Source organism: Castor canadensis, chromosome 17 (genome assembly GCF_047511655.1).
Source record: "Castor canadensis chromosome 17, mCasCan1.hap1v2, whole genome shotgun sequence".
NCBI classification, from domain to species: domain Eukaryota; kingdom Metazoa; phylum Chordata; class Mammalia; order Rodentia; family Castoridae; genus Castor; species Castor canadensis.
In genome coordinates, this window is record NC_133402.1 from 18,547,739 (window position 1) to 18,568,019 (window position 20,281).

At 42.8% G+C, this 20,281-nt stretch overlaps 1 long non-coding RNA gene across 1 annotated transcript in view; it reads left to right on the plus strand.

The window, feature by feature from the left end:
• LOC141418542 (uncharacterized) overlaps positions 1 to 20,281 on the plus strand; it is a 96,108-nt gene that overhangs the window by 70,721 nt on the left and 5,106 nt on the right. The window contains exon 2 of the long non-coding RNA XR_012443170.1: positions 14,472 to 14,569. This is a non-coding gene — a long non-coding RNA (uncharacterized lncRNA). The remainder of the gene's footprint in view (positions 1 to 14,471; positions 14,570 to 20,281) is intronic.

The following is a 20,281-nucleotide window of genomic DNA, read 5'->3' on the forward strand; positions in this document are numbered from 1 at the left end:
TTAGGATGATATTTTATAATATATATATATTTTAATTTTATTATTCATATGTGCATACAAGGCTTGGGACATTTCTCCCCCCTGCCCCCACCCCCTCCCTTACCACCCACTCCACCCCCTCCCTCTCCCCCCCACCCCCTCAATACCCAGCAGAAACTATTTTGCCCTTATTTCTAATTTTGTTGTAGAGAGAGTATAAGCAATAATAGGAAGGAACAAGGGTTTTTTTTTGCTCATTGAGATAAGGATAGCTATACAGGGCATTGACTCACATTGATTTCCTGTGCGTGGGTGTTACCTTCTAGGTTAATTCTTCTTGATCTAACCTTTTCTCTAGGTCCTGGTCCCCTTTTCCTATTGGCCTCAGTTGCTTTTAAGGTATCTGCTTTAGTTTCTCTGCGTTAAGGGCAACAAATGCTAGCTAGTTCTTTAGGTGTCTTACCTATCCTCACCCCTCCCTTGTGTGCTCTCGCTTTTATCATGTGCTCAAAGTCCAATCCCATTGTTGTGTTTGCCCTTGATCTAATGTCGGCATATGAGGGAGAACATATGATTTTTGGTCTTTTGGGCCAGGCTAACCTCACTCAGAATGATGTTCTCCAATTCCATCCATTTACCAGCGAATGATAACATTTCATTCTTCTTCATGGCTGCATAAAATTCCATTGTGTATAGATACCACATTTTCTTAATCCATTCGTCAGTAGTGGGGCTTCTTGGCTGTTTCCATAACGTGGCTATTGTGAATAGTGCTGCAATAAACATGGATGTGCAGGTGCCTCTGGAGTAACAGTCTTTTGGGTATATCCCCAAGAGTGGTATTGCTGGATCAAATGGTAGATCAATGTTTAGCTTTTTAAGTAGCCTCCAAATTTTTTTCCAGAGTGGTTGTACTAGTTTACATTCCCACCAGCAGTGTAAGAGGGTTCCTTTTTCCCCGCATCCCCGCCAACACCTGTTGTTGGTGGTGTTGCTGATGATGGCTATTCTAACAGGGGTGAGGTGGAATCTTAGCATGGTTTTAATTTGCAAGGCAGTAACTTCTTAAATAGAACTTTAATAGCCCAGTAGTTAAGAGAACAGATTGACAAATGTGACTGCATCAAACTAAAAAGCTTCTGCATAGCAGAAGAAATGGTCACCAGACTGAAGAGGCAGCCCACAGAATGCAAGAAAATCATTGCCAGCTATACATCAGACAAGGGATTCATAACTAGAGTATACAGGGAGCCCAAAAAACTAAGCTCCCCAAAAAATCAATGATCCAATAAAAAAATGTGCAAATGAACTGAACAGAAATTTTTCGAAAGAAGCAGTAAGAATGGCCAAAAAAAATCAAAACCAAAACCAAAAAAACACCATGAAGAAATGCTCACCATCCCTGGCAATGAAGAAAATACAAGTCAAAACCACATTAAAATGTTAGAATGGCTATCATCAAGAACACCACAAACAACAAATGTTGGCAAGGAAGTGAGGAAAAAGGAACCCTTTTATAGTGTTGGTAGGAATGCAAGCTAGTGCAACAACTATGGAAAGCAGCATGGGGGTTCCTCAAAGAGCTAAAAATAAAACTTCCAGCAATACCACTCCTTGGCATATATACCTAGGAATGTTAAGCAATAAAGACACTTGTACACCCGTGTTTATTTTAGCATTATTCACAGTAGCCAAGCTATGGAAACAGCCTAGATATTCTATAATGGATGAAAGTATGAAGGAAAAGTTATATAAACACACATAATGGAATTATTCAGGCATTAAGAAGAATGAAATTGTGCCATTTGCAGGTAAATGAACGGAACTGGAGATCGTCCAGTGAAATGCGAAGTGAAGTAAGGACAGTTCAGAGAGATAAAGATTGCATGTTTTCTCTCAAATGTGGAAGATCGTTCTAAATACAAACACAAGCATTATCATTACTTGTCTCTCTCTTATGTTTCCAATAGTGGGACTCTTTGAGGAGATTTGGGGAGGAGGGAAAAGAGAATAGAATGATAGGGAATAATACTGAAATACATCACGTCTGTGTAGGAGCAAGACACGAAGCACACTGAAAACTTGAGCAATATGGGGTGGGGGAAGGGTAAGGAACAGTAATAGAGGGGTTAGACTATTTAAGTCAACATATTTACAGGTGAAATGCCAAGGCAAAACCCCACTGAACGATGAACAGACACTGAAACAATGAAGGGCAGGAATGAAACGGCACCAGTAGGAGAGGGAGGGTAAATGAGGAGGGTGGAGGATGGTGAAAATGGCACATTTTCTGTGCGTGTATGAACACGGGACATTGAAACCTGTGGAGGTCATTTTAAGAAGGGTAGGGGAAGTGGGAGAATAATGGAGGGGATGAACCAAACTGGGGTATGTTATATGAATACATGGAAATGTCCCAAGGAACACCCTCCCTGCACAACTGTTATATACTCATAAAAACGTTTACAACCATCTTCTACACACTAAATACAATAAGAAAAAAATTTAAAACACCTACTGGTGTAGCTCACTATATTAAGAGACTAAACACAGAAAACCATACGATCCTCAAAAAGAATCCTGCAAAATGTACTAATAAAAATAAAAAATCTTTATTAAGAGGAAAAATTTTAAGGAGTTAAAACTGAAAACAATTCCTTAACTTTATAAGAGTACTGCTACTTTAATGAGAAAAGAATCGAATTTTGGGCTGAGTGAGGAAGTCAACCGTCTTACTATTTGTTATACTTTGATGTTTCTGAGCCCTCCTTTTGCCTCATACGGAAACTTCCTAAGATTTGTACCTCTCAGTAAATAGGGATGTCAAGTTAAAGTTTACTGATAGCACAACAGATTATTAAATGAATAGTTGCTTAGAACTAGAAGCACTTTAAGTTCGGGTCATATTTCCCAGAATCGACCCCTGGGTGATTAAATAGATTTCTTTGCATGACTGTACCATGTACAACTGTACAGTAACAGGAAACAGAGGGAGGTGCTCCATGCTTGATTGATGAATTTGTTACTATTCTCACCATCTCACTGTTACAGTAACTTTATATGTAGGCATAGTGTCTGGTGTTCTGCCAACTCTGGGGGTGAAGCAACATTTCTCATCTTCCTGAAATTTCTCTCAGCAGCAGTCATAAAAGGTTTTTTTTGTTTGTTTCAAGGTTAAGCACTGGAGTTCCCTTAATTTGCACCAACAGACTGAGTCACTGAAAACACCCTGTAAGAGAAAAATGGATCACAGAAAGAATTTTAACAAAAGTATGACATGTGGTATTTTGCATCCAAGGGCATCTACCCCAATCCACAAGCAGCCATCCATAATGGTGAAATTTAAGCAAAATTTTCTTTAAAGCCAGCAACAATATTTCTGCCTCTGTCTCACAATTTTGCTATTTAAAAAACAGCTGTCAAAAAATAAAGAACAGCTGTGCTGAAGTACACTTGATATTCAGTAAATGGCAGATATTTAATTGGTAAAATGTGGTACATTTTGCATATGTTTGCATTCATGACACCATCTTCACAATCAAGACAGTGAACGTGGCCCTTGACCCCAAAGGTTTCTTAGGGGCCTTGGTAACCCTCTCCCCTTCCTCCTTGCCTGCCTCAGCCTCCCCTTCCCAGGCAACCAGGCTTCTGCTTTGTGTCACCATGGATCAGTATTCATTTCCTTTTAGAATTTAATACTAATGCAATAAAACAACGTGTGCTTTTGCATCTGCTTTCTTTTACTCAAATTAATACTTCCAGATTTATCTGTGCTGTGTCAATGCTTGCCTCCGTATTGAGGCTAAGAGCTATCCCTTGGTCTGGATAGACCACCTTGTGTTTATCTGTGCATCTGTTGATGGACATTTAGGTTGTTTGGGGCCCTTGCAAATGAAGCTGCTGTGAACATGGGTGCAGAAATTCTTGTCTGGACAAGCTCTTTGATTTCTCTTGTGTAAATACCTAGGCGTGGAAAGCAGGATTTTAAGATAGGTGTGTGTGTAATGCCTTAGGAGCTGCCATGGTTTTCCTAAGAGTTCCAAAGCACCTCATATCACCACCATCTGTGGGCCTGATTTCTAGTGAATCATGTACTTACCAACAAAGAAAATTCAGCAACTGCAGTGTATTCAAGTCTTGTTCAGTTGTGCTGTTTTTGTTTGTTCTCTTACTCTAGTTTTTCTGCATGGAAGTCTTAAAAACCTTATATGTGGTTTGCAAATATTTTCTACAAACCTGTCTTTTCATTCTGCTTTTTTGAGGCACCTATATCAAACAATTTACATATATATACGTATATATATATATATATATACATATACATATATATATATACATATATATATACATATATATATACGTATATATATACATTTACATATATATATGTATATATATACATATATATACATATATAAATATATATATGTACATATATATATTTATATATATAAAATTTTAAATTAATATAAAAGTCACCCTATCTGAGTAAACAATTGAATTTTCTATGTATATTCACAGATGTTGTGCAATAATCTTCATAGTCCAATTTTAGGATATTTTATCACCCAGTACAGATTCCTTGTACTAAAAGCTAGGGGTGGTGGCACATGGCTATAAACCCAGCACTCAGGAGGCTGAAGCAGGAAGATCACAAGTTTGAGGCCAGTGTGGTTAGATAGTCAGACCTTGTCTCAAACAAACAAAGAAACAAAAACCCCAATAGAAACAATGATGAAGAAAAGATCTCTCTTACACCCTGCAATCACTTTCTGTTCCTATCTCTAGCCTTCGGCAACCACTACACTGGTCTACTTCCTGCCTGTGCGGATTCATGTTTTCTGAGTGTTCATAGAGTATATGGTGTTGGCATCTGGCTTCCTTCACTTACACTGTTCTTGAGGTTCATCTCTGTCGTGGCAATAGTTCATGTCTTTTTAAACATTTCTGAATGGTATCCACACATTAGGTGAGAGACACCTGAACTGTTTCAAGTTTTTTTTTTTGTTGGCGGCACTGGGATTTGAACTAAGTACCTAACGCTTGCTAGGCAGGCGCTCTACCACTTGAGCCACTCCACCAGCCCTGTTTCAAGTGTCTGACTTTTATGAATAATGCTACTGTGAACACTCATAGGCCAGGCTTTGTCCAAATGTATTCCTTTATTTCTCTTGGGAAGACTCCTGACATTGTGGTGGTCGTATGTAGGTTTATGTTTCAATTTTTGAGGACTGGTCCCATTCTTCCCCCAGGTGGTTGCATCCTTTTACATTCCCAGCAGCAATGTCAGAGGACTCCAGTTTCTTTATGTGTTATTTATACTTTTATTACTTCCATTATACCACCTGTGCTAACTATGTTGAATATTTTACCACACCTTTATTAGCCATTTTCATATCTTCTTTGGTAAGAATTCTATTCAAATATTTTGCATACTGTAAAAATTCAGCCATTGTGTTTTCAAATATTTTTCTTGCTAACCAATGTTATGCATACCAGGGATGTAGAGTTGTTTTATAGATCAGTGATGTTTGCCCATTCCTGAGTCTTTGTGGTTAATTTGGGAAGTTGCTGTCACCACACCTGTAACTTCACTAGTGTCTTCTGTATCGTGTCTGTTAGTCTACCCCATCTCCCGTACTTTTCATCTGGGATATTTTGGGTTTTATCTCAAGGTTGGTTTTGTGATTTTTTTATTATTATTATTTGTTCCACGTCTCTAAGTAACAACTTCAAAGTTTTCTCTAGCTTCTGTTTGTGAATCCTATCAACTGTGTCCATCCTGCTTCACTCCTTACTGTTTTTTTTTAATCACTGTGGCTATATTTTCTTGTTTTTGTATGCTATGCAATTGTATATTGTGTACCAAGTTTGGTTTGTGTTTCACCTTGCTGTGTGATACCTCTGACGTGTGTTTGATTCCCATGGTTACTCTTGAACTTCATTCTTGGATGTGACTACATCATTTGAGTCCTGTTCCATGTTTGGATCTTATGTTTACATCTTGCTAGGTGGGACCAGGGCATTCACTGAGAGCTGACTTTACCCCATTTTTAAGGCAAAATCCTTGTCATACCTCATCCAAGATTCTGTGAATTATGAGGTTTCCCCAGTATGCCTGACTGGAGCAGGCATTGTTTCCTGGCCTGTGTGATCCCTAGGAATTGTACCTTCTAATCCTTTCTGGTGGTTTAATTCTTTCTGGTGGTTCTTTACCCAACCTGGAATTTTCTCATGTTTATGAACTGATCAGTGTTTGACTGAAGATGCAACAGGGACCTACCATTTGTCTCTGGAGCTCTTTCTCTGAATAACTTTTTCTGTTTGGTTAATTGTCCTGCCCTGAACACTCTTGCCGCTCCAGTCTTCCCTGACTCTCAGCTCCATCTTCTGGTGTTCACTCACTCTGCCTGGAGCCACCCTGCTGTTTCTCCTGGAAATTTTTCTCTGAAGTTGGGGAATTTGCTTGTTGTTCTTCTTTGCCTAATGTCCAAAATCTTAAGAACCATTGTTTCATAATTTTTAGGTGTTTCACCTGAGAAGGTAGATCCAGTTTCTGTATCTCTTTCTGAAAGGAAGTACTTCAATTCAATATTATCTGAAGACATAATGTCAGCACACACACGTTTGCATGTACACACACAATGAGATAACAGTAGGCCAATCCAAAGGAGAAACAAAACTGCCACTGGTCATAGTTAAAATAAGAAATTCTGCAGAACATATAGTCATATTAATAACAAATGCAAGAGTTTAGCGGGTTGCTGGATACACAATCAATACCAAAAAAAATCAATTGTGCTCTAAAACACCAGCCAGAAACAATTAAAAACAGTAATTATAAAGATTCAATGGTTAGTTATAAATTAATTAGAAATATATCTAGCAGGAGATGAACATAAATTTTATGGAGAAAAATAAAATATCAGATCAAAAACACAGGAGAGCTAAAGAAATGGGGAAGCCATGTGCATGGATGAGAAAATCTCAGTTGAGGTGGAAACAGTTCATGTATTTATCTATAAATGTTTGCAGGGGCCATAAAATTTTATTATTATTGATATGATTATTATTTTAGCTGCACATCACAAGAAAGTCTAGAACATTTCACGTGGGCCAGGAAGGGCCAAGAAGAGGCAAGATCATCTTGAGGAAGAAAAATGAAGAAGGCAGGCTGCCTTCTCAGGGGTCAAGTTTGCTGTACAGGGCACAGCTGAGAGACAAAACCCACACCCTGTATTTCAACTGGGTATACAATTGTTGGGTGAGTAAATAAAGAGCTGGAGGGTACAAAGAGGTGTCACGGAGGCAGTGACAGAATTGTCCACTAACTGGGATAAGGATCAAAGCAAAGCAGTTGGAATTAGGATCAACCGAACTTTGGGGAGACTGTAGGATCTGAGCTCAGACTTCTGAGGAGGGAGCCGAAAGCAGGCTGAGTCCTGAGCTTGCTCAGCTGGGGCCGGTGTCTCTGAGGAGGACGTGATGAAAATGACTCAGTAAGTGTTGGGAAAATGGCCACTGGTGGAGCCACTGTTCCATGGCAGGACTGCTGGCTCCTGACTGGAGAAGGATGGCAGTGAGGGAGGAGGCACCAGCAGGCAGGGAGGAGTGAGAGTCCCTACTCTTCTCCCAGCCGGCCAGCCTGCTTCTACAGCCCACCAGGACTCATGGGCACAGCAGGAATGGGTTTATAGAGCTAAGTCCCAGTGCCACAGAGTAGAGCACGAAAGGGGAGAGCTGGGCTGAGACACATGGCTTGACATCCGAGAACGCCACACGTAATTGAGCTGTGTGGTGTTGGTGTGGGAATGGCTGAAACAGCAAAGTTCCAGTCCACTGGGACACAGTCCTCCATGTACCATGGGGCTTGGCTATAAGGAGATTGTAGGTTAGTGAATGATTACAATGGAGAACTTGCTATCACATGGAAAAACATCAAAATTAGATGCTTAACTTCATACCTCGTAAGGACATATGTTCCAGGTGCATTCGAATTATACACGTGAAAATCAAGGTTGTAAAACTTTAAAGACGAAAGCCTTGGAGGACTTCTTGATGAGATTGTGGAGAACTTGGGGGAGAGGACGTGAGACATAACAAAGGGAACGTAAGCCACAAGGAGAATATCGACACATGCCACTACGCTAGATTAAACCTTGGGTGTCAGAAAACACATTGTATGCCTTGGGGACAGAACATCTGAGAGAGGATACCTGCAGATCGCATAACTAGTAAGGTATTAATATCAAGAATGTGTGAAGAACCCTCACAAAGTCATTAAGAAACAAAGATCCCAATAATGATGAAATTAGTAAAATGTCAATGAAAAGAAAATCCAATATCCAATGAAATCTAAGAATATTCTTACCAGGACCTGGGCTCACACCTGTAATTTTAGCTATTTTGGAGGTGGTGATTGGGAGGGTCAAGGTTTGAGGCTAGTCTGGGCAAAATGTTCCTGAGACCCTGTCTCATCCTATAAAAGCTGGGCATGACGGTGCACGCCTATCATCCCAGCTAACATGGGAAGTATAAGTAGGAGGATCAGATCCAGGCTGAATTGGACATAAAGCAAAAGTCTATATTCCCCTCTCCCCTCCAAAAAAAGTCAACATAAAAAGGCTGGTGGAGTGGCTCAAGTGGCAGAGTGCCTGCTTAGCAAGAGTAAGGACCTGAGTTCAAACCCCAATACTGCCAACCTCTCTCTCTCTATATAGATATATATTCTCCATACCATCAGTGAGTCTATTCAGAATATGACAGTAAAATATTCATTTTGTAGTTCTCAGAATGCCAAAATCATCAAGTCTGGTAATGCAAATGTTGGCAAGGATGTGGGGAGGTATGAATTCATTTCTCTGGAGAGAATGGAACTTGATAAAACCATTTTGGATGGCAATTTGACATTACTTAGGAAAGGTTAAGCTGCCCATGCTACTTACCTTCCATTCTGTTTCTGGTTGTTTCTGTTGCAGAAACTCCCCAATGTGCCCCAGGAGAATCACACAAGAATGTTTATTGCTAAAATTTGTAATCACAAGAATGTGAAAACAACCAGTGTTCTGTACACGGGGAACGAACGATCGTGCTTTATTCATACCAGGTGTGGCATCAGAGCTTAAATGAAAGAATTCAGTCCACATGAGTTACTACAGATAAGTGTGGAAATGTACAGTTTCAGAGGAGAACAAGTTTTAAAAAGAGTATCGTATGAAAGAATTTAAACACAGAATTATGTATTTGCACATATACACATGTATGTATGCATATTTATTGTGTAGTGTACTTTATACACATATAAAATGAACATCAATGTATTTGTGGTCTGTTCACACTTACTCAGTACCTTTACCTCTGGGGAAGGAAGGAAGTAAAGAAGAAACAAGGGGAAGCCACGAGGAGTTTACCAGTAGCTGTAATATACTCTTTTTTTCTTACCTAGAATTCTAAGCAATGTGATGAAATGTTAACGTCTATTTAATCTTGGAACAGAGCACACGTGTTTCTGACACATTATTTTCTTTATGTTGGAAATGTTACATAAGTAGAAAAAGGGAAAAGATTAAATGAGGTGGTGTACAGAGCACTGAGGCCACACTGGGTTGTCACCACTGTGATTATTAGACTGAGTCCATAACCATCGATGGACAGTTGATGGTCACCGGTACAGAGGAAGCTGGATGTCACATTCAGCATGGTCATGTGGGCTGAAGGATAGTAACCTGCTGCTTTTCTGAAAACTGTCATGCCTAGATTTCTCTGCCACTGATCAGTGGTAATCAGCACCACTAATTTAGGATACCATTCTCATCTTAGTGTGCACAGCTGTGATGTGTGGCCAGGAACCCACCCCAGTAGGCCTTCTGGAGCCAGGATTCTGTTAAAAAGAGATTCTTTTTTTTTTTTTTGGTGGGATTAAAAGAGATTCTGAATAGTCTTCCTGGCACAGGACACAGTGAGGAAGGTGGAGCCTGGCTGCTGGAATCGACCAGTGTGAGTTTGAACCTGAGCTCACATTGCATGGGCCAAGTGTCCTTAACCACAACAAAAGTATTGGGAAGAGAAAAGTCACTTCCTAGGGATGTCTCAACGTGCTGGAGGTTAGAGACATGCACAGTCAGTTCCACATGTCCAGTTTGTTCTTTCCAGAGGGGTGTACCACTCAGGGGATTGTCTGCTTTTTCTTCTTCATCAGAAAGACTCCAGATTTCTCACCCATCCAATCAACCAAATCTTGCTCTGATTCCAGAATTGGACTCAGAACTAGCCAGTTTGAGTCATGGGAGTTTTAGGGGTTAGTACAGGATCCAAATTGTACCAAGGAATGGGTCTGGGTCTTGTGCAGGAGCTATTGGAAAAGAGAAACGCTCTTTCCAATAGTATTGCTGGACTGGCAGGACATGAATTGGAGATTTTGCTGTCCATCTTGCCATCGAGAGAGCAGTGAAAACATGAGAGAAAGACGCAAGGGCTGGGGAGAGAGACTTCTGATATTAAGTCCCCTAGATCCGGCTACACCTGAAATACACTTAAACCTTTCCATTAAAGGAGATAATACGTCTACACCTTCACTTCTCCTCTCTCTCTTCCCTTTTTCTTATTAGTTTATTCTGGACATTTTGATTCAGGTTTCTACAACTGAAAGAGTTAATGGCCTCCGTGCCTCAAGGTTTTAGTCATATCATTAACTTTAAAATGACAGAGAGGACATTAGTAATTCTACAACTGGGTTCCTCCCTCCCCCCCACCTGCCCAGGGCTAACATGAGCACCTGCCTAACTGTTCCCTGTGGAACAGTGTTCAAACTTCAAGTTTGAACTTGAAGAAACTGCTGCCCAGGTCATCTGTGCTGGGGGCTGGCTCCTAATTGTCTCCTGCTGTGTCATAAGCCTCTTGCATGTAAAGTACTCAGAAGGAGATAGAGAATGTTTGGCCCCCTAATTTTGTAAGCATATGGAAGCCAGGTGAGCAAGGCAGTGCCATTAACCCCCCACACAGATGAACAGCTGGGGGCCCTTTGCATATGTGAAGCCTTATGCATAACTGCAGACCTGGTAGTCATCTAGACAGCTGGACACACAGGTGCAGAAGGACTCCCCAAACCCATCTGTTCTCAGAGTCTTTCAGCCACAGGTGCCAATTCCTACTCATTGACTTTATTCCATCCCATGACTTGGCCTGCTCAGTGAGGGGCAGCTTCTCTCTCAGCCAGGGAGGTATACAATCACTTTGCTGACACTTGCCAGGGAGCAACTGTGTTTTGGGGCTGAGACATAGTGACCCACAACTTCAGCCATTCTGTGGAATACAGTGGTTGAGCTATGTGCTTTGGGGTCAGGAATGACTGGGTCCCTGAATGTGTTCTTCACATTCACATAGGAGCCCTGTGAATCTGCCGCTCTGACTCCCCGTCTCTTTATCTGAGGCCAACAGTGCCACCTACCTCCTAGGGCTGTAGGGAGGATTAAAGATAAATTGCACAGGTAAAGCACTTGGTGCATGGCTTAATGCCTCAGACACTGAAATTGTTAATAATGATAACGATTGTGTCTCCTTTTTCTCTGCTGTGACTGCTTTGCTCCTGGTCTGTGCCCAACGGTCCTGAGTAGACCTTAAGGTTTGTCTTTGGAGGTGTCCAGGGGACATGAGTGGGGGTTCTCACTGAAGCCAAGTTCAAAGGATTCCTGAGAGAGGCAATCCATTTTTCCAAGATGAAGGTGAGGGCCCGGATCTATGGAAGAGGAGAAAAGGGGCCCAGAGAACCTTCAGGAACATCTTTGAGGTCTATGACAGACGTGTTGTGAATCTGCAGCAGACCAGGCAGCAATGGTTCCTGTGCAGTACAGAAACACTTGACTAGGACCCTCCTGGGCCCCACTGCCCCACTGCCTGTGACAGAGCCATTTGTCCTCATCATAGGCAGACAAATAAAAATAACCTGGCAGCTAGAGGCTGTAAGAATGTCAATTTACCCCTGCTAAGTCTGGGCATCCAGTGCTTGGTGTAGCTGGGGGAGATGGGCGTGGCTGGGGAGTCAAGGAGCAGCAAAAAGGAAGTCCCTGGTTAGATGGTGGGTGCAAATCTCATAGCACTGTCTCAGGAGTAGAAGAAATAGAATGAAAAACAAAGTGACTGGGCTCAACTCAGCTGGTGGAACTGAACATTGGTCAGTGAGGCCTTTTGCCCAGGGTCATGGCTAGGTTTGGAGGGGCCCGTTGGAGTAGGGGAGGAGGGGTGTCGGTCATGGTGTTGGCATCTGTCTTGGTGGGCCCCTGTGATACAGCGGGGTTGCTCAGGTCTTGCTGTCCATGCAGCTAACTCCTGCCCAGCTCCTAGACTCCTTTAGTTCACACCCCGTCCATCTAGGGCCCACAGGACATTTTGTGGTTCTCATTCCCTCAAGGGTCCAAGGCCAACTCCAAGAGCTCATCCAAGAACCATCTCCATGGATTCTGCACTCAGATTGCTTCTTTGCCCCACTTGAACTTGCCACAGTGGCCTCTCGAGCTCTGACCTACTCAGAGACCAAGTTCTGGGACAGAGAGCATGGATTCCCTTTCTTTTTGATTGGGAGTCCACAATTCCTACAACCTTTCCCCTAAACTCAGCCTTGGGAGGAGGGCAACCACAGCCCCTTCTTGCTGACTCACCAAAGTGAACCTCTCTAATTTTCTCCTTCTCCCACATCTGGTTAACCTGTACGTGGTCTGGGGAATGTGTCTCCTGATGTTTTCCCAGGAGGGATTCTGGGAAATCCGTACCTTACAGTACCTTCATCCAGTGTGATGTAAAGTCTTTTGATTCTTCTGCTCTTGGTGTTCAGTGCTGTGACGTCCCTTTCCTGAGGCAGGATGGTGTCCACCCAGCTGTTTCTGGCGTCAGGGAAGCCTCTAGGGGCTTTTTCCTTCCTAGGAATGGAAAAGAAAAACAGGTGCCTTAATTAACATATCAAAGTGTTCCTCCCCCAGAGCCAGGAAAAGGTCCAGCACAATACACAAGGAAGATTTCTGCATCTCCTCCAGCCTGATGGTTTTCTTGGGAGATCTTTTCCTAGATCATGCTTTCTGGGAAGGAGGAGGGGAAATTTATTTCGGAATGATGTGAGGATCATTTCCTTCCCATGTATTCCCTGAGTCATCTCATGGTCCCCGGATGTAGGGGAAGCATCACACTGTTGGAAATATTGTTAGTGAAGACAGTCCATGGAAACAGAAAGCCAGAGACCCAGGTTAAAGTGTACACCTAATCATTTGGGAGCAGGCACATTGCTTGCCATCGCTGGCTTTACATTCATTGTGAGAAGAGCAAGGGTTATGTGAGAAGAACTGATGTGCCATGAAGAATGTGGCCAGGTGAGATGGTTCAAGTCTGTAATCCTTATTTTGGGAGGCCAAGATCAGGAGGCTCACAGTTTGAAGGCCAGCTTAGGCAAAAAAATTTGAAAGACCGCACCTCAACCAATGGCTGGGAATAGTGGCACTCATCTGTTATCACAGCTATGTGGGGAAACACAATTAGGAGAATTGTGGTCTGGCAGGTCTGGGCATAAGACAAGACCCGATCTCAAAAACAGCCAACACAAAAAGGGCTGGAGGCATGACTCAGGTGCTAGAACACCTGCCTAATAAGCACAGATTCTGAGCTCAAACCCCAGGACCACAAAAAAAAGCCAAAGTCTGAGAAAGCAAATGTCAAAGCCCACCACAAACATTTTTCTGAATAAGGCACAGTTGTTACAGTGACACTCTGGGTTTGAATGTCACACATGTGGACAAGTTATTTAATCACTTTCATGACTCGTTTCTCCAATTGATGGCATTTATCATAGGGTCTGCTTCCTGGAAGTATTGGGAGATAAAAGGAGCTAATACATGCAAGTGCTTGGAACACAGTAAGTGCTCAATCAGTGCTTATTCTTGTTAAAGAGCAGGCAATTTTCTTTTTTGAGTTGAGGGTTTAGCTTTCATAAGAATAAGATTTTTCCTTCTTTCCTGCCTCTCTTCCTCCCTTCTTTCTTCCTTCCTCCCTCCCTCCCTCCCTTCTTCCCTTTCTCCCTTCCTTTCTTTCTTCCTTCCTTCATCCCTCCTTCCTTTTCTTCCTTCTGTGGTACTGGGGTTTTTGAACTTAGGGTTGTGTGCTTAAGAGGCAGGTTAAGTCATTAAGCTTTACTTATTTTTCAGTTAGGGTCTCTAGTTATTTTGCCTAAGCAGGCCTCAGTTTTTGATCCTTCTGCCTATATCTCCTGCATAGCTGGGATGACAGTGATACACTATCACATCCAGTTTGTTGAGATGGAATCTAACTTTTTGCCCTGGCTGGCCTTGAACCTTGAGTCTCTCAGTCTTTCTCCTCCTGAATAGCTGGGGTTACAGGCTTGAGCCACTCCACCCAGCTGAGTGTAATTTTCTTGTTTTAAATTTTTTTACCCTACAGGTCAAGTGTGTTGATACTTTTTGCCTTTTTAACCTCAGCCTGATTTGGCTCTTCAGATTCTCTTTTCCAGTTCCCCCAGTGTTGGCTTATCTGATGTACCACCATCCTTAGACCTGGCACCTGAGGACGTCTCCCCTCTGCACTTCTTTCCCAGGTAACAACGCTTGGGTGTGCACCTCTGCCCCACCCTTTGCCTTGGGTGCCCTCCCTACTTCTCCTGGGCTCTATTTCTTTCCTCTTGTGAGGGCAAGGGGTCACATCTTAGGTTTTCCATGCAGCAGCCTCTGAATTTGTCACTTGGAAAAGTTCAAACTTACCTGCTGGGAATCCCAGCCATAGGCAAATGCCTACCCCCAAGAGTGCTTATGACTGCCATCTAAAGTTTGAAGCCACCCTTCCATTGGCTCCTTCTGTTTAGACCTTGTGGGAGACTGAAAATAGTTCACTTGACCCATTTCTGGGTCTATGACCCAGACTGAAAATAGTTCACTTGACCCATTTCTGGGTCTTCCTGGGACTATGGACTGACTATATTCTCAGCTTGCCTTGCCTGTGACTTTGTGGATTTGGTTCAATCCAACAGAACTTGAGCAGAATGGGGATGAGCCCCTTCTAGAACTGATCCTCAGAGCCCTCCATGCCTGCTTACCTACGCTCTGTCCCCTGAGGCCAGCTGACTGCACGTCAGCATGGTGAAATTAGAAGGCAAGAATTATAGATGGCAGAGTCACAGTGTGGACGGAGCCTGGATGGCCAGGAACAACTGTGGTGGACTGAGAAAGCCACTGAATTTGTGCTCAGCCACTGAAGGTTAAGCGTTGTTCGTTAGATTAATTTCTTTATTCTAAATAATCCACCTGTGCTGCCCAAGGTCTAGCAGTGATCCTCTCCCTCATCAGTAGCCTCTTGAATGCACTTCCTTCCCCTGGGGCTCATTACACAGGGCTTCCTAAGCCATTATTCAAATAGGACAGATGAACCATGGTGACACCTCACCTGCTTGAAAAAACCTTCACAGTTCCCTACAGGGAAAGTTCAAGTTGCTAGCTTGCTGTTCCCAGCTCTGGATTATTTTTCTCTTCCTATACCTTCTATTTTATTTACTTGTCTCCCCATTCAACCCTGTCAAGTCTTAAAAGACAATCAGCACATCAAAACACAGTCCTATGCCAAAAGACAGCATAGATATTACTGGTTGAGTAAGGAAACAGATACAAGCAATCGAAACCACACCAGCAGTGGCAGGTGAGCTGTGGTTTCATTGAGTGTAAGGAATGATTGTGTCTGCAATCAGCACTTTGCAAGCCCAGCCCCAGCTGCCTTTATAGCTGCCTGCTTACAACATTTGCGGAGGACAACCTTAGTCACGTGTAAAGACGTCACCGTGAACAACAGGGAGTTGGAGCCATTTACTGCTTTGGAAGATAACTGTCAGGTGTCCTCCTGCTGTTTCCCCATAAAGTGCCCTCAGCTATAGCCATTCCAAATGTTGTCCTTCCCTTTGTCAGCGTTCCACTCCTAGCCAGATGCTGGTGACTCATGCCGGTAATCCTAGTTACTCAGAAGGAGGCTTAGATAGGGTGAATCATAGTCCCAGGGCAACCCAGAGGAAAAGTGCATGTCTCAACAGAAAACGCTGGACCTAGCAGCGCACCCCTGTCATTCCAGTTACTGAGGGAAGCATAAATAGGGGAATCACAGTCTAACCAGGGCTGGACAAAAAGGAAGACCCTATCTCCAAAATAACCAGAGCAAAAAGGCCAGAGGGGTGGTTCAAGTGGTAAAGCACCTACCTGCCAAGTATGAGGCCCTGTTTAAACCCCAGTACTACCAGATAGATAGATAGATAGGTAAATAAATAAGGAAATAAAAGGACCCACTCCTTTTTTGGCTGTGATGCCCCTACCTAGGAATCTTTACCAGTCTTCTCCCACAGGAAGTGTCCTTGTCAACCCTTAAAAGTAACAGAGGGCTCATCTTTCTAGCCGAGAGCTTCTCTAGCTCCTCAGTGACTTCCTCCTGATGTAACTAACTTGGGTCTCCTTCTAATTTACGGCCTTTATGCAAGCTGTCTGGGCAGGACGCTGGGCTGCAGCTCTCTGTTTCTCCAACTAGACAATGAGCTTGGAGGACAGATATTAATATTCATACATCAGGCACCCTACCAATATTCAATGACCCAATAATAGGAGAAGAGAACAGAATCTGGACACATCTGTATGTTGAATGCAATTCAACCAGAATATTGGCCCTTAAGCCTGGCAGGAAAGCCACTTGGCTCATTCCTCCTGTCTACGGAGACCACAGAAGTGATGTAGAGAGTAAGAAAATTTATCCCAGCTGGTTCCAGCTAGAATTAGTTGCTGGGATGTAGAGCCTAATATCAGTTTAGATTTAAAAAAAGTACTTTTCCCCATTTGCTAAAATTAAGACATAGTTCAAGCATCAGAGAAGTTCAGAGAGTAAAATAACATTCAACTATGTACCTACCACAAAGTTGCAACAGATGTTGACATTGTACCATGTTTGCTTTGGGCTTTGTGTTAGTCACTTTCTACTGCTGGGACAAGTACCTGAGATAAACAATTTAAAGGAGGAAATGAGGCAGGACAGATAAATGAGGTGACAGGGAAATTAAAGATAATAAAATATTTGGGCTGGGGCCGTGGCTTAAGTGGTAGAGTGTCAGCCTGGAAAGTGCAAGTTCCTGGGTTCAAATCCCACTACCACCAACAAAAAAAGATAAATAAATATTAAAAGGGCCAGACTGAAAAAACAGAATCAGGATGTGAAACTAAAGCTCTAAACAGCAAGCTCCCCATCCATCACCTCCTTTCAGATGTTCAGTTACAAGAACAAGGGACACACAGGGGCTATGTGCACCTGCCGTCCCCTTTGAGATGTTAGGAAGCTCAAACCAAATGGTTTAAGTAGGCAAAGGGACAGGAAATCAAAGGACATGTCTGGTACCAAATGTCCTTGTGTTTTGGGTAGGCCTAGATCATATCTCCATGTTTTAGCATGATAACAAAACCTGTCTTGGCCATGTTTTCTGTAATAGATCCAGCTGTGTAATCTCCCAGCTTGGAATCTCCCACATGAGAACCATTTTGAGTCCTCACTCCCACTTCCTGTGTGGAAGCAGGAAATGTTTCTCTCTTTCCCATTCTCCCAACTTTCTCCTGTTACACTAAAATGAATCCTTGCTAAACTCACCTTGTGAGACTCTCCTTTTTGTGAGGCCCTTTGAAATGCTTTTTTTTGTGGATCTCGAGTTCCTGTGATTTGCGTGGACTCTGGGAAGCTGAGGGGCCCACTCATCCTTCCCTTCCTCTGGTAACAGGAGGATTTATTTTGGTTCATGGTTTCAGTCCATGATTGACCAGTTGCATTGCTTTGGTCTGTAGTGAGACAAGACACCATGGTGGGGAGCACAGAGTGGAACAATACTGCTCATCTTACATTGACCAGGAAGTAGAGAGTGAACAAGGGACCAGAGACAAAATATGCCCTTTTAAGGAAATGCCTGCCCCTTGACTCCCTTCCAGGGACCTACTCCCTCTAACTAGGCTCCTCCTAATAGTGTGCTTAGTTCTGAACTCACGAGTTGATTAAATCCACAGATGATTCAATCACCTCTCCATACCACCACCAGCTGGGACCAAGCCTTCAGCACATGAGCCTTTTGGGGAACACCCAAACCATCACAGGGTATTTTTTTAAAGAATTAAATATTACAGATAGTGTTGAAGACTGCCCTCCATCCCTTGTACCTCTCTACTGTCTCTTCTAAGAGGCAAGTTCAGTTCTGAGGTTATGTATTCTTCCTGTGCGTGTGTGTGTATACTCTTACTACACACAACATATAGCATCTTAAAATGAATATCCACACATATTATATAATTATAAGCTGCATAATGACAATGACGTTTTGGTCTGTGATGCACCACATAGATGATGGTGGTCCCATAAAGATTCTATTGCTTAGTGTCACTGTGATTGTCTTAGTTTGTGTAATTCACTCTGTGATGCTTACACAATGACAAAATGACTTAATGATGTGTTCTTAGAACATATGTCTCTGTCATTAAGTGCATATGAAATATGTGAATGAACACACAGTACATATTTGTGTTACAGTATCATATTGTACATACAATATTGTGTTTTTCAAGATGTTTATTTGGTTGCCTGTAGACCTAATGAAGTGACGAAAACCATACAGCATATGGATAGACCAGTTTATTATCCATTTCCCTGCTTAGAGATATTTGTTTCCATTCTTCATTATTGCAAACCAGTTCCAAAAGGAACATCTTTGTTTCTCCTTTGTTGTGTACACAAAACAACATGTTCAGAACAACATGGGCTGTCAGAGCTGCCCAGCCGTGGATCTGGAGCTTCAGAGGTAAAGGGGTCCCAGCCCCTGGAATAATTACTCATGGGCAGTTATCTCGGAATTAAAAAGAGCTTTCTAACTTGAATCTGATCGTGCTACATTTCCTTCCAAGCCTGAAGGGAATGCTAATGGTTTTCATGACTTTTTCAGAATAAACCCACCAGCTAAGCAATGGGGGTTTGCTCTGATTTGTGGGGTCACAAGGAAAATGCAACTGAGTCTGTCCTGGGGTCAATGGTTCGAAGGCCTTCCGAGGAATGACCTCATTCCTCCTGTTGGTCGCTGTCTTCAGGCTGAAGTCGGGGTATTGGAACTGTCACTACACGGAATGCTGGGCAGATGTTTATTGACCACGAACTATGTACCAGGCATCATTTCAAGTGTTAGGTTCATGTGGTAAGGAAAAGAGTTTCTTGTGGAGTTTATGATTGCAAATAAATATATAATATAACGTGAGATGCAAATATGAGCTGAGTTGTATCACCTCTGAAATCCACACACAGAAGTCCTATGCTCAGTACCTAAAGTAACTGTACTGTATTTGCAAACAGGCTTTAATCAAGAGATGAAATTAAAATGGAACTCTGAGAGTGAATTCTAGTCCAATCTGACTCTTGTCTTTATAAGAAGAGGAAATTTGGACACACACAGACACCAGGGGTACACCACGCACACACACACACACACACACACACACACACACACACACACTCACAAAGACCACGTGAGGAAAACAGTGAGAAGGCAGCCATCTGCTAGTCAAGGAGAGGGGCCTCAGGAGGAGCCGAACCTGCCAGCACCTGATCTCAGCCTAGCTTCCAGGCTGTGAGAAAGTCTGTTGTGTTTTTAACACCCCACTCAGTGGTATTCAGTCCCAGGGACTTTATGGAGTCTGGTGTAGAATGGGTAAGCTGTTATTTTCTTAGGGTGGTCAGGGAAACACCCAATCCTTAGCTACTTCACCAAACCCCAGGGTAACTGTCCCCACTTCACAGCTGGGCATCTTAAGCTCAGAGAGGCTAAGTGACATCCACAATGCCCCACAGCAGGGAAGCAACAGAAATCCAAACTTAGGTCTTTTAATTCCAGATCACTTTTGTGTTATACAATGCTCTGTTGTTTCTATTTTTTATTTAAAGGAAAACTAGCATAAGGTGACTGCTTTACTGTTTATAAACTATTTTCATAGGTACTCTCATGTTTGATCCAGTAAATTGTAGCTAACCTCCTCTCTAGTCTTCCTCCTCCCCCTTTATTAAAGACATCGAATGGTTGGCCCAATCTTACAGCAGGGCAGTGAAAGGGCTGGGGTTGGGGATTAGGACTGAAATCTATTCTATTGCTCTTCCCATCCCATAGGAAGGAGAAAACAGCCAGCCCCAGCTCCCTGGGATCTGCTGGGTGGGCAGAGCCCATTTCTCAGGGGCCCCAGCTCCTCCAGCCCCCACCTGCCAGGACCGCCTCTGC